This window comes from Loxodonta africana, chromosome 1, assembly GCF_030014295.1.
Source record: "Loxodonta africana isolate mLoxAfr1 chromosome 1, mLoxAfr1.hap2, whole genome shotgun sequence".
NCBI classification, from domain to species: Eukaryota; Metazoa; Chordata; class Mammalia; order Proboscidea; family Elephantidae; genus Loxodonta; species Loxodonta africana.
Genome location: NC_087342.1, coordinates 121,966,332 through 121,981,748, shown reverse-complemented (window position 1 = coordinate 121,981,748; position 15,417 = coordinate 121,966,332). Strand labels below are relative to the sequence as shown.

Below are 15,417 nucleotides of genomic sequence, written 5' to 3'. Positions count from 1 at the left end.
ACGGAGAGGGTGACAACATGAGTTACTGCACTGGGTGACACCAATCCTAGTGACATCAATGCTTACCCCTATGCAGATGGGCAGTGCAACGGCCCAGCTGATGCACTGCACCTGTGAGAAGTGGGAAGCCAGTCTTCACAAAGAGCAGAAGAGCCTGTGGGCGCCTAATAGTCACAGAGACCTGGATGCCTGAGCTTGGCATGTCTGCTTTCCACCATCCCTTCCACAGTGGGTAAGCTTCTCAGGTGGCCCGTGTGGGTGGTGTTTCAAGAGTTATGAACCAGGAGGTGACTTCGCCATGCTGCCACATGAATTTCCCCAGAGATGCCCAGGCCGTGGGCCTAGCTACTGGCCCACCTCGTACAGGCTTGGAGCACCTAGACTGTCTGGTGCAGGCCCACATGGATGAGGGAGCTCCGCTCACCACACAGCCCAGTCCGAAACTCGCACCCTGCAGCCGATGTCCTACTTCAGCCATGGATTAAGGAGGAGACTGCGTGGGAGGAGGAAGGTGGCGCTGATAAGAGGGGCCGAGATTACTTCCCTGGAAGTTAAATCATCCATCTGAAACTGCCCTTACTAACTCTAATGATTTCATTTTGAAGACGTGTGTAACACTAAACAAGGCTGAAAGTTTTCAGGCTTTGAAAGACTATACAATTGGACTTAACAAGTTGAATAACAATAAGAAATTGAGTGAATATACACAAAATGCACCAATACTTTCTTGAACTGCATCATATTAATACACAAATATCAGTAGTAAAAACAACAGCCCAGTGAAAATACCCACCTCATGTACAAACAATTGAAATTAATCCTGTAAGAGTAAATCGTGCCCATGGTGTAATGAAGAAAAAGAAGTGTGAATCACAGCTGGAGCCTGAAACTGAGAGGAAAGTACAACAGAAACGTCACGGTAGTATGTATCAGTCTACTTCCCTTCTGTCTCTTGCTTCAAAAAAATGTTAACCTCCCCCATTCACAGGTTCTGAATAGCACGAATACTGCTGAAAATGTGGAAAAGAAAATCAGACCAAGTAACAAAGGTGTGGTATTAATTTTCCTAAGAATTTGCAAAGAAATTGCAATGAAGCTGTAACTTTCAATGAATCCAACCATTATTAAGAATAAGGACAGAAATCACAAAACATAGGGTTAACAATCAGGAAATTTTGTGGCAACAGTGTGGGAAAGGCTCCAATTGATATTATTGTGAATTGTAATGTTAGTAGAATTACTTACATACTAATGGTAAAGACATTTTACCTTGGAGCAAAAATAAACCTGAAATAAATAAAAATATAAACTTGAAAGAAAGGAAAACCAGCCTGTCAGACCTAGATGTTCTAATCATCTTGTCCAGTGATGACGATGATGATGATGACAGGACTAATAGAAAAGAAGCTATCTCCTGAACCTGCTAGTTCGGCATGTTCTTCTCTAACATCATCCACTGGAAAAGTAGAAGCAGCACTAAATGAAAATACTCGCAAAGTAGAATATGAAATAAGAAGCATTCCAGCAGATTCAGAGTTAAACACAGTTACATTACCAAGAAAAGAAAGAAAGACCAGTTTGGTAATTCTACTACTGACATACCTCTAAAACATAGAGGGATTTCTCAACAAATTTTAGTTGATCTTATATCTTTAAGCTGCCAAAGTTCCTTTGACCATGTCATTCTGAACTGTCAAAGATTACCAGTAGGAACACTCCTCTAGCAATTAACAGAGCCTATGATTTCTTGTTTAGATTTCATCAAGATACAGCTAGAAGAACTGGAAAACAATCCTGTAGAAATTATTTTAGATATCCCTGATCTAACTAAATGTGAATGGTGTAATGTCTAAAAATCACCAGTAGTGTTTCGACAGATGGTACCAGTCTGAGAATCCAACTGCAAGGATAAAGTTTGGAATGATTGTAAAAGAATAAATTAATGAATCTGGGGGAATAATGTATTACTTTTAGTTTTTGAAAGTGGTCTTGATCTTCAAGCAAATACCGTAATTCAAATTATTATTGCTAACATTAGTATTACGAAAAATGTCTCTAATTTTTCTGCAAAGATTTCCCATGAAGAAGCCAATAGCAGATATGTTGTCTGTACAAGACTATAAAGAAATCATCAAAGAAAGGTATGTGCAAAAGAAACAAAATTTAAAATGTGTCCTGCTAATTTAAAATACAAATTCAAAACAAACCAGAATCCTAGTTTTTTGATGATGAGGAAGAAACTGGAGAGAGTCACATTGTCTTCATTGGTCCTGTAAAAAATTAATAGTATATCCACCATCTACAGCTAAGGGAGGCATCTGTTACTAATGAGGAACTGCATGGCCTAAATGAAGAAATTTTAAATGATGTTATTACAGATTTTTACTTGAAATAAGTTTGTCTTTTACTAACCTATTAGCAAATCTTTAACTTCCTGTCATATTATATATCTTTGTTTTCTGGTGTCGAACTTCCTGGGTTTTTAATTCCAACACTGCCATTTACTGTGTGACATTTGGGGAGTTATTTAATCTGTTACTACCTGTGTTTCCTCATTTTTAAAAAGGAAATAATAATATTATCTATCTCAAAGGGCTCTGGTGAGAAGTATAAGAATTAAAAGACATAATACATGTCAGGTTCTAAGAAAATTTCTGGCACATGCTAAGTGTTCAATAAATGCTAGTATATTACCTTATTCTTATAGTATTCTGAGCCTTTAAGAAAATTGTTACTACCCTAGATTAGGTAATAATTTGTTGAAGTATAAAAGTATGATTATACTCATTTAAATCAATAAATACTCTAAGTGCCAAAAAGAAAAAAAAATCATGTCACCACCACCACCATCATCATCATATGGAAGGACATACTTACTATTTTCTGTGGATAAAGAGGTATGTTGTTGCTGTTAGGTGCCATCAAGTCAATTCCTACTCATGTTGACCCCATGTGTACTTCTAGCTGATTCAAAGTACATATTAAGATATTATAATACAAATTTAAAAAAAGAATCAGAACTCTATCCCCCTCTTCTACACAAAGGCAGTAGTTCTTTCAAAAAAAAAGAAGGAATTGTTATCTGATTAATAAAAAAATGATTACTAATAGCCCCAACTATTGTCACAATATTTAAGATACAATTTATTATAAGCATGAATAACTGGGAGATATATCAATTCAGTTTTGGCCATAATCAAGTACTCGCCAAAAATTAAAGGCCAACAAATTCTTTTCTACAATTTCAAAATTGCAAATAATTTCACACTACTGTGAAGACATTTTTCTTCAAGGTGATGAAGAGTATGGTAATAGTAAATAATGGAATAACCTATTGCCATTGAGTAGATTCCAACTCATAGTGACCCTATAGGACAGAGTAGAACTGCCCCATAGGTTTTCCAAGGAGCAGCTAGTGAATTTGGACTGCTGGCCTTTTTGGTTAGCAGCTGAGCTCTTAACCATTGCATCACCTGAGCTCCAATAATGCAATTAAACAAAAACAAACCCGTTGCCGTCAAGTTGATTCCAACTCATAGCAGATTATAAGACAGAGTAGAACTGCCCCATTGGTTTCCCAAGGCTGTAATCTTTAAAGAAGCAGGCTGCCACATCTTTCTCCGGAGGAGTGGTTGGTGGGCTAGAACCACCAACCTTTAGGTTAGCAGCAGAGCATTTAACTACTGCCCCACCAGGGCTCCTTGGATATTAACATAAGAAATCAAATTTGCAATTCACCAGGGACAATACCTGTATTTTTAAAGGAATTTGTTAAATTACACACTAACAGGTCTATAATTTTTTCCTTTAAAAAACAAAAGGATGGACCCTATTTAGGTAAGACCAGCATTAATGAACATAAAGAAATTGAAAAAGATTGTAACACACTAATTAAAGATGCTTGAGACCTTCTACAAATACCTTATCTTGAACTCTTAAATCAACTGTAGAAAATAGGTATAGGAAAGCAGTCCAGTATATAAAATTCAGGGCAGTTGACCTTCTGTTGTAAATCTGAGAAATATAAACACGTCACCAGTGCACAGGAATCTGAACTTCCGCTGTCTCACTTTGCAAAATCGTACCTCAAGTAATTATATTTCAAAATCTATTCTTATTATTCAGTTTGATGGAGCTTTCCACAGAGTTTTATTTTACCAGGTTTTTATTTAACACTGAGGAGGAGTTAGGATTTAAATTTAATAAAATCGCAGGTGAACACTTCTAATTTTGTTCTATATGTCAAGTAATAACTAGACTAGTTTTGTTGTTACTGTTCTTGGATTGTTTCATTTTGTATTGTTTTATTTGTTACCTAGGAGCCCTGGTGGTGCACAATGGCTCCACGGGAGAGAGGACCTGGCAATCTCCTCCATCAAAAATTACAGCCTGGAAAACTCTATACGGCAGTTATATTCTGTCATATAGGGTCACTATGAGTCAAAATTGACTCGATGGCACTCAACAACGTTTGCTGTCTAGCAGTCTCTGTCAAAGCAAGTAAAAGGTGATTTCTATATTTTCTCAGGATACTATGTGGATCAAACCATTTTTAAGGTATCAAAACTTGATAGGAAATAAGAGGAGAAATCTCTCCTTAAAGCTATTGCCATGAATTTTTAATAACAACAAGTAACCAATATATTTTAAGGTGTCTTTAGTTCACCTTTTCCTCTCAGCCTACTAATTGCCTCATTAATCTAACCATGGGTAATATTGGCTCTGGTTTGCTCTTTTTTCCAAAGACGAAAATAAGGGATATATCTCTTGATATTTACTCCAAAGTATTCATCGTGAGATGATATGAACGGAGAAGATTTAACATTAAATGATCTATGCTGCTGGTCACCAGGGAGGAAATGTAGCTCAAGTCTTCATTAGTGTTCCTGCATCTGGCTCTAATGGAAAGGCTGACAGAGATAGGACCCACTGTAATCACTCCTAGAATTGCCTCTTTCAGCTTGACATCAGTCCCACTAATCAGCAACCACTGATGAACTCAGTCAGGGGGGTATGAAGAATAAATAAAAATTAAGTAATCATCAAAAGAGAAACACATGTGTCCAGAACACAGAGTGCACTTTGACTGTGGTGGGAAATGCTAAGAAAAACCCATATTGTATGAGTCAAGGAATTCAATAGCAAGACCAATCCTAACCGACCAACCTTTTTCCCTGTCAGCAGGAACAATAATAAAAAGCCTAAAACTGTGGACATGGAGAAGTAAATGTTCTAACTTCTCTCACAGTTGTATGATATTAAAAAACACCACAGTGAAGTCACTGCATCGCTGTTTTTTCTTCAATGGCTGGCACTGGTCACATTCCAAAACTGAACACTTAGTCTGTAGGCTATAATATAGGGAAGATAATGGATCTCAAAATGTGGGACCAAGTACTTAAAGTACAAATTCAGGTGCAGTTCAGGTGCAGAACTTTGTCCCAGATCCTACAAGCTAAGCTCATTCAGGTAGAAGCTTACAGGTTTCTGGAGCCAAGTCTGGGTACAAGATGACATTACTAGTCGGCGACACAAATGAGGGGTATTATCAAGAACTCTCACCATGAAAAAAGTTAATAGCTTTTAAAAATATTAAGAATAGGGTACCACAAGAATAAAGGTAAAAAAGAAAAAAAAAAAAACTAAAAGCCGAATAAGGATTAAATATTGAGTTGAAAATAATAAGAGATGAGATTTGGGGTGAAAAGTATATCAAAATAAATAACTAAAAAGAGATACAATTTTCTAAAATGTGAGTTTACAAATTAAAATGTGAAATTATGCAGGATTGAGATTTAGAAACAGAATTGAGGATTAAAAAAGAAAAGTAAATAATATAAAACTGTAAGATAAAAGAGGACTGGGAAATGTATTTTTGGAACAGTGAAAACAATATGCTTGAGAATTAGAAAAAACGTAAAATGAAAAGATGAAAAATACAAAATTAGAATAGAAATAAAAATATTTAAAGTACTAACAATAATAACCAACTGTATCTCCCATAATTCCTGCATTATGGATGTTGTTCCCGTTTCGGCTTGTAATCTTGCCTGTGTCATTAGTGAAATGGAGATGATAATAGTACCTCCTCATGTGGCCATTGTAAAGGTTTAATTCCTGTAAAGAGCTTAGAATAATAACCAGCCCAGACTGATGGGGGAGCGGCAAGGTCACATTGCGAAAGAGCAGCTGGGTTAAGAGAGAATATTGTGACCATCTTTGGAAACACACTCCGCCACAGCAAGAGTATATAAGAAATTTACAATGGTTGTTGTTAGAGGGGGTGAATAATCACCGGGAGTGAGAGAGGGTAAGAGGAAGATGGGGGAAGGAATATATAACTAATTATTATATATTATAAAAATGTTTTTGAGCCAATTAACATTTTTTGTTTTAAAAAAGCCCTATTTTCTTTGAAAAGGATAAGAAATGTTAATTAAATGGATAATCTTTTCCTTGTGTTCATTATCTATATACCTAATCTCCACTCCCAAGGAAAACCTCATCCCACGTTCGGGTTTAAGTTCCCCATCACTGGCTGGACTTCCATCAAGACATCCATGTTTGGTTAGTCCACTCTTTTGGAGCCACACCACAATTCAAGCATTAAGATCACAGCACTTTTGGTAGCCTTCTTGTATGTTATGAATTGAGGTGAGAATGTAGAAGCTTTTAATTGTCTTCTTTATAAATAATATGCCATATATATTATTTTTAGCATACAAGCTATGTGTATGTTTAAATATATTCTGCAATAAAAATATTGTATGTTATTAACACCTGGGAAGATTGATGGCTATCTGCCCTTTGCTCAAAGATTTGAAAAGATCCCCTTTTTAAATTTAAGGCGATACTAACACATAGTTTAACACATAGTTCGCGCTTTTAACTGTGCAGAACTCAGACCAATCCTAGCCTTGCTTTACCCCCAAAATGTATGAAACAAAACCTCAAATATAAAACCACAACAGCTCTCACATTTCTTTCAGGATAACAGAGGAGCTGAGTCATGCTGCTGTGTCTCCCTGGGAGTACTAGCTCTGTCCTCCCAAGGCTACTTAATCCCGCTCAGTTCAAAATCCAAGACTCCTGGGAGTGGGCAGGGTCACCATAGTTTTTTCAAGTCCTACCTCCCACTGACCTCATCTGATCCTATTCGAGGCTGTGGTTTTGGTAGCTGGATCTCTGAGCCTCTTTTTCTTTCAGAAATCTCAACAGGTTTCCTAAGGATGTCATGGAGAAAAAAGTAAAACCCAGCACCATTGAGTCAATTCCGACTCATAGCGACCCTATAGGACAGAGTAAGAACTGCACCACAGAGATTCCAAGGAGCACCTGGCAGATTCAAACCGCTGAGCTTTGGTTAGCAGTCGTAGCACTTAACCACTATGCCACCAGGGTTTCCTAGGAAAAAAGTAAGTAGAAAAGTCAGGCTGAAATAAGCAGCTGCTGGATAACAGAGCATGTTGTACAGGATCAGTCTCAAGAAAAATCAGGATTTGCAATGAAAATGATCTTAGCTCTTTAAATGAGATTTAAAGTCACTCGTGAATTCCTGACTCAAGAAACACCATGTTATCCTTATTTCAGAGAATAATTTGGCACATTAAATGTTAATATAAACCCTCCAGTTAAAGTAACCTCCAAAAAATATACCATACCCATTAGCATGCTGAGGAAGAATGTTTTTTGTTTTTGTTTGTTTGAACTCATTAAGGGTGCTCACTCAACTTAACTATATGAGATAAAGTCATTAACACTTGCAAAGCGTGTATGTTCGGTAAGGAAAATGATCTCTGTATGTAGCCTAAAGAATCCAGTGATTTACTCTGTGGTCACATCTGCCACGGGTGAGCTGCCATTCCATCTATAGAGTAGTATCTATCCTTTTGAATACCTTTCTTTGAAAAAAATTTCATTATGTCCAATACCTAAGCGGAATCAACCCTTGAATGTATAATAATTCTCCCATACTGTCTAATAGGTGCATTTTACTGTTACAAATCCTGCATCCGGTATTCAGTTGCAGAAATCAGTAACGTACCAATCCTTACACCATCTCCTCAGCTAACTAAAAACCTTAATGGCCTTTTCGATAGACTGATGCAAGATCACGATGTCCCAAGAAGCTCATAGTAATTTTTTTCCTTTCTCTTCCTCTTTCTTCCTTTTTTTCTTAAATAATAATAGGCCTCAAAGTTAAAAACCATAAAAGTATTCTAGAAAAATATTCATGCTATCAACCATTTATTAGGCCTAAATAATATGCTTCTGTTACTCTCCTCATCTTGAAAATAGACTCTTTAATAAACACAAGAGGAAGAAATAAATAGGCTAACCAGGAGAAAGGTCATGCCTTGTCTGTTGTAATACAGTCTGACCACCAAAGTGATTGATTTCTTAAAAGAATCCATATCCGTGACTTGTATAGACATTCTGCCATCCTGCAGCCATCTACAAGGTAGCTTGAACTTCTAAGGTCATTCAGAGTGTTTGAATCCCTGTGGTTCTCTCAGGAAATCTAGAAGTTCAGCACTCTCGTGTTTTTTGTGGAATGCGGTTTTTCGATCCTGTTTTTTTCAGCTGTGAAAATAAAAGTGTTAAACAAGAATGACTTAACAATACCACATATGTTTTCATATCTCCAATACCTTCACTTCATTCTGGAAATAAAAACAAAGAAAACTATTTTCCCTCTAGTAATTACTCAATCTCTTTCTGTCTCTGTCTTTCTAATTTTGAAAAAACATACATGATGGCAAATGCTAAACACCTTTGGTCCTTGACTCAGTTGAAACAGAGCTAATTCAAAGGAACCATTAGCTACCTTTGACTATTAGTATAAAAATACAAGCTTTCTATGACTTCTCCTCCACTTTCCTCCAATGCAGTCTCTCGTCTCTCATACACCAGATACTTTCTCCTCTGGCCCAGGAGACACAGTAGTGTAGGGTCCCTAATACTGTCCTAAAAAAACTGAAAGAAATAAGCATTGAGTTTGTACCACATCAGCTGCCCAGGTTATCTTGCTCTTTAAATGGAACAATATAAGAAAAATAGACCAGAAATGAAAAAAAGTCAAAAATTCACTCACACTGTGCTCCAATTTTTTTTGCTGTCTATCTTGTTCTGACATTTTTGACAACCACTCATTGTACCACTGTTACTATCACCACCAACAACACCAATTATTTAGCATGGAAAAACTAAAATTTAGTCCAATACAATAACCTTAGTTTGGCCTAATAACTTAACCTGTGTTTTTAGGCAACGCAAAAAAAAAAAAAACCAAACCCATTGCCGTCAAGTTGATTCCGACTCATAGCAACCCTGTAGGACAGAGTAAAACTGTCCCATAAGGTTTCCAAGGAGTGCCTGGTGGGTTTGAACTGTAGACCTTTTTGTTAGCAGCCGTAGCTCTACGCCACCAGTGTTTCCTAGGTAACTCAGTCTCTCCAATAAACTCTCAATATTTCACTCCATCCAACCCCTTCTCCTGCTCAAGATAGCAACAGCAGTATGGTACACAAGGAAGCAGAGGTTAGGAAAAGGAACCTGAATCCACAGGTAATCTCTACAGAGCAACTGGTCTGGTCTTCCCACACTGCTCAAGTCAATATTTTGGTCACATTTTGTAAGCATGGTGTGGGGGTGGTGTCTGATCTCCTCTAATGTCACAAGGGGGAAGGAGAATCAAGATCAACAGCCCAAGGCTGATTCCTCTGAAGCAGAGGTCAGACATGCCTCCTCTCTCTGCCAGCTTTCCCAATTCTGACACCAACTGTCCCTCTCACAGCACTCTCTACTTTTCTGCCAGGTTCGATAATTTGTTGCAGTGGTGACACAGAACTCACAGACAATTCTCATGATTATGGGGTTTATTAGGGAAGTAACGTTCAGGATACAGCTCTTCCATCAGGACAACCTTTTCCCAGCTGTGTTCAAAGGAACACCTCTCCCTGGCCTTCGGCCTCTGCCCTGCATGGGCAAGTGTTACAAAGCTCTTTTAGCTCTGCCAGTAAGTGCCCAGAGGCACTCTATTCCTTCAGCAAACCTCCTGCCCAAAGGCACTCAGCTTTTGTGCTCTGTGAGCCGGTATTCCCACCATGCTGTCTCCTGCCCTTGTTTCTCTGCCACCACTTCTCAAGCTCTCTCTGTGTCTCCTTTTTCTAGGATTTTTTTTCTCAGTGCAATGATCTCGGTCCAAAGGGCGTGTTCTTTCGCTCCTGGCTCTTCTTCCTTCGTGGTGGTGGAATCTTCTCTCTCTCACCTATGGGATGGCTCGCCTCAAGCCCAGCGGGTTGGCAAAACTGACCAATCCCTTTGGTGGGCCACAATTATCCTATCTGCACAGTTCTGTTCAATCATTTGGGTGGGAGTTAGAAGACCATGGCAAGATAGGCCACGCAAAAGCAATTCATTGCACCGCACATTTATTTTTCATTTTGGTGGGAGGGATGACTAGCTAGTTTTCATTACTAATGTCTTTGGACTCAGCCATTTGCCTCCAATCTTATAGTACCAGAATACTGTTGCCTCTTGACTCCACTTCCCACCAGGCCTCTCATCAGGGACACAGACATTTCCAGATCCCTTGGATGGCCAGGCTAACTAGAACTGGCATATTGAACAAACTCAATGTGATCAAAATATGGTTTTTATTCTTATTCTCCTTCCTATAAAAAATTTTCAGATTAAGAAAATATTTTCTCCCTCTTTTTTGTCTCATTGACACTTATAAGCAATCCCTTGGTCATTACCATTCATACAACATTCTAATTTGGTAATTTAAACTATTCTGTGTGATAACCAAAACTCAAAATATGACTTTAGCTGGTATCTTCTCTCCTCCCCTTAGCTGGGGCCTGAGCAGGCTACTTGCATTGATAGAAGAAGAGCAGGGTCCTCCTCTCTTTCCTGGCTCAATCCTACTTCTTGTCTTCCACCATCTTGGTAAGCAAGATCTAGAACTCTCCAGGGTTAGGGTCAGAGGAAGAGATGATTAGAGGAAAGGGCCTGTACAGTGGCAGGTGCCACTGTCATCTGGTTAGGAGACCTTCTAGGGAGGGTGTTTAGCACTTGACTTTTATTCACAGAGGCTCTCATGTGGTTCTTGGAGGATGCCTTCACTAGGAACCTCCATTTCTGCTCCCGTGATCCAGGGGCTATTGCCCCTCCTGAGCTCCTGGCTCTACAGTGACCCACTTAATTCGGACTCTCACTATAGAAAACCCCTCACCCACCCAACTCTGAATAAGATGTTCTCCCACATGGCCCACCATGGGAAACACTCATCCATCCTTTGTCCCAACAAGCTCTAGGAATGGTGGCCAGTTCTCACACACAACCACCTGTATCCTACTGTTACAGACATGAGCCAGGCACAGTTCTCTGTGTTACCCAAGCACAGGAAATGCATTTAGAGCTCTCTGAGTGATCCCTCTCAAACTGAGCTTGAGGTGAATGAGATAGGAACACCCACCCCACCCCACCCCCCCCCACACACAGCCCCCATGCACATCCTCACATATCCCTTACCCTTTCTCGGCAATCTCTCTGTGTCCACTTGCTCAACTTTTTTATAGCTTTGATATGAATTAAGGCCCCCTCGCTATCAGTCGGAATCAGCTTGATGGCTTCCCACTCACCACTATTCTAATGGTCAGCTGTTTGGCAACCACTATCTACAACCATTAAAATGGAAAAATTTCAACCCAAACACAGAGAACTATTACGTATAAACAATAAGGTCCTCTGCAAGACATTTTCTCCATATTTCTAGAAATTTCCAGAATATGAGGATTCATGAATGTCTCTAAAATTTGACCCTGATCAATAATCAATATAAGCCTATTAATTAAGCCTTAATTTTTTTGAAAGTCAAATACATTCTCTTAAGGGCTGAGGGGCTTACAGGTGTGAAATTTGATATTTTCCATTTCTTTTGTAAATTCTACATAAGGTGATCTACCACCTCACTTTGGAATATCCTATCTAGTGACTTTCACTTGTGTGAGTCCAAAAACTTGAATTTCAACTTCCTATTACATAACTAACTGTCCTTCTCCATGACCTTATGCCATCTCATCAGTCATGCTACAGTGTGGCACCGAACTGCAGGCTGGGATTCTCCTAAGCACTTGTAGCCTCTTCCTAATAAATCCAAGGAAGCTGGCCATGCATTTCAATATTCCTGGACTGCTTCCCACAGCTATTTGTTTGTATCAAAGAAGTGCTCCTCCACATCAACGTTTAATGGAGAAAAGGCAATTAGACACCCTATTGACTGACTTTCCCATCTTCCTCTGTTATTTTATTTTATGGTAAATAAAATCAGAGAGGGTGGGCTTTCTTCTAGTTTTCTTCCCGAGGGACTATGGCTGCCTTCTCATTATACCTCATCATTATGTCTGCCAGGCCTTTGTCACCTGGGAACAAAGTCACATTGCTTCTGCCAGGAATATATAATAAGCAGCAGGCCTATGAAGAAAATGTCCTCTATTTCATGTATTGATACTGTGGTTGCCTGATATTCTGCCCTTTCAAAAACATGTTTGTTTGTTTTCCTTTCTAATTGCTATTAGGATAAATCTGACAATCTCCATACTTAAATTCAAATCTGATTTATTATTAGAATCACATGGGGTGGTTTTAAAAAGACTGATTCTTGGGCCTCACCTCAGATCATTGAATGAGAATTTCTGAGGGTGGGGCTAGAGATCTTGCTCCTCACTCACCACTATTCTAATGGTCAGCTGTTTGGCAACCACTATCTACAACCATTAAAATGGAAAAATTTCAACCCAAACACGGAGAACTATTAGGTATAAACAATAAGGTCCTCTGCAAGACATTTTCTCCATATTTCTAGAAATTTCCAGAATATGAAGATTCATGAATGTCTCTAAAATTTGCCCCGATCAATAATCAATATAAGCCTATTAATTACGCCATAATTTATTTGAAAGTCAAATACATTCTCTTATTGCACAGTATTCAGTCAGGAGTCTCATAACAAAAACTTGGACTGATTTTGTGGGATTTTTTTTTTTTTTTGCCTTATCTTCCTCTGTAGGAATGTCATAGAAAGCATTAATAGATTCTGATGCACATTTTTTTTTTTTTGTAAATGCTAAAGGAAAAAAAGCTATCACTTTGACCAAAAAAAAAAAAAAAGAGAGAGAGAGAGAGATGTGATTCTCACACTATAAAGGAATTCAAAATCTGCTTGATGTCCAAGGGATATACAATATGTGAATAGAATACATTCAGCATTTTTAATGCCTAAACCACACAACATAAGCCAGAAAGAAGAGAATGTTATTATCAAGAAGTTTTTGAGGATAAGACTCTTCATTGTACCTATTCCCAAATACACTTGCTGATTTAACACAATGACACAAAAAGAGACTTAGGATAAAAATTTTAACACTTCTCTGTTAAGAAGTCACACCTCCTGATACTAGCCTCTTTAGTACAAATAAACTTGAATAGTTCAGATACATCTCAAAAGTTTCTAAGCCATAATTTGAAGATGGTTTTACCATCAATTGTTCCTTTATATAACATCAGGGGGCTCTTTGGTGCCTCTATAATATACAGGCACTGTTTCTACTATTGTTAGGTGGCTTATACTTCAAAAGTTAGAAGGTAAGTACAAAATGTTTGAAGAGAAAATAGACTGTCCCATATTTATCCCTGGATTAGAGGAAACCATTGCCACCTTTCCCAGAGTTAAATACCGTATATTGTACCCTAAGGTTTTAAGAAAGTACTTACAAAGAAATTAATCTTAAACTTATAGCTATATAGAACAAGGATTTCCCAATTTATGTAAGAAATAAGTCTTTTTAATAATCTAAAATCAAAGGGAACCAATCAGAAGTTTTGTTTTATATATCCCCACTCCCCAAAACAACACTCTTAATCTCTTTTATGCTCATTTTTTTCTAACCAGTTTTCTAAGATCGATTGCATTAGTAAACGTTTTAGCTCTCCAGCAGTCACAGAGCATTTGTGGCTGCATTTTCATTAATACCATCTTGCAGCTCACAAGCTCAGATCTGAGGTATTTTATCTAATCTACACACATAAAAAAGATTGACAAAAGACAGACAGTATTTCTCATAGATGGTACCTAATGGGTTTAACACTATACCCCAGCAAATATTAAGTCTGGGTTAAAAAAACTATACTTTAAATTGCTCAATTAGGATTTAATTGCTGGAATTTTCCTCTGTAAAAAGTTGCACTTTATGGAATTCATACAGTTGTTGTTGTTGTTGTTAGGTGTCACTGAATCAGTTCCAACTCATAGTGACTCTATGCACAACAGAACGAAACACTGCCCCGTCCTGTGCCATCCTACAATCATTGCTATGCTTCAGCCTATTGTTGTAGCCCCTGTGTCAATCCATCTCATTGAGGGTCTTCTTCTTTTTTGCTGACCCTCTACTCTGCCAGGCATGATGTCCTTGTGCAGAACTAGCCCCTCCTGATAACATGTCCAAACTATTTGAGACAAAGTCTCCCCATCCTCGTTTCTAATGAGCATTTTGGCTGTACTTCTTCCAAGACAGATGTTCTAGTTCTTCTGGCAGTCCATGGTATATTCAATATTCTTCAACAACACTGTAATTCAAAGGCATCAATTCTTCTTCAGTCTTCCTTATTCCTTGTCCAGCTTTCACATGCATATGACACGATTTAAAATACCATGGCTTGAGTCAGGAGCACCTTAGTCCTTACAGTGGACATCCTTGCTTTTTAACACTTCAAAGAGATCTTTTGTGGAGGATTTGCCCAATGCTATGCATCATTTGATTTCTTGACTGCTGCTTTCATGGGCATTAATTGTGGATCCAAGTAAAATGAAATCCTTGACAACTTCAATCTTTTCTCCGTTTATCACGATATTGCTTATTGGTTCACTTGTGAAGATTTTTGTTTTCTTTATGTTAAAGTGTAATTCGTACTGAAGGTTGTGGTCTTTGATCCTCATCAGTAAGTGCTTCAAGTCTTCTTCACTTTCAGCCAGCAAGGTTGTGTCATCTGCATATCGCAGGTCGTTAGTAAGTCTTCCTCCAATCCTGATGTCCTGTTCTTCTTTGTGTAGCCCACTGCTCTGATTATTTGCTCAGGATACAGATTAAATAAGTATGGTGAAAGGATACAACCCTAACACGCACCTTTCGTGATTTTAAACCATGCAGTAACCCCTCGTTCTGTTTTAATGACTGTCTCTTGGTCTAGGTACGGTTTCCTCATGAGGATAACTACATCCATTCTTTGCAATGTTATCCATAATTTGTTATGATCCACACAGTCGAATGCCTTTGCATAGTCAATAAAACACAGGTAAACATCTTTCTGGTATTCTCTGCTTTCAGCCAGGATCCATCTGACATCAGCAATGAT

At 38.2% G+C, this 15,417-nt stretch overlaps 1 pseudogene; it reads left to right on the top strand.

Annotated features, from left to right (window-relative positions):
* The first annotated feature begins 275 nt into the window (after nt 1–275).
* On the top strand, nt 276–2,395 carry LOC100670292 (sentrin-specific protease 6-like; annotated as a pseudogene).
* Nucleotides 2,396–15,417: the final 13,022 nt, after the last annotated feature.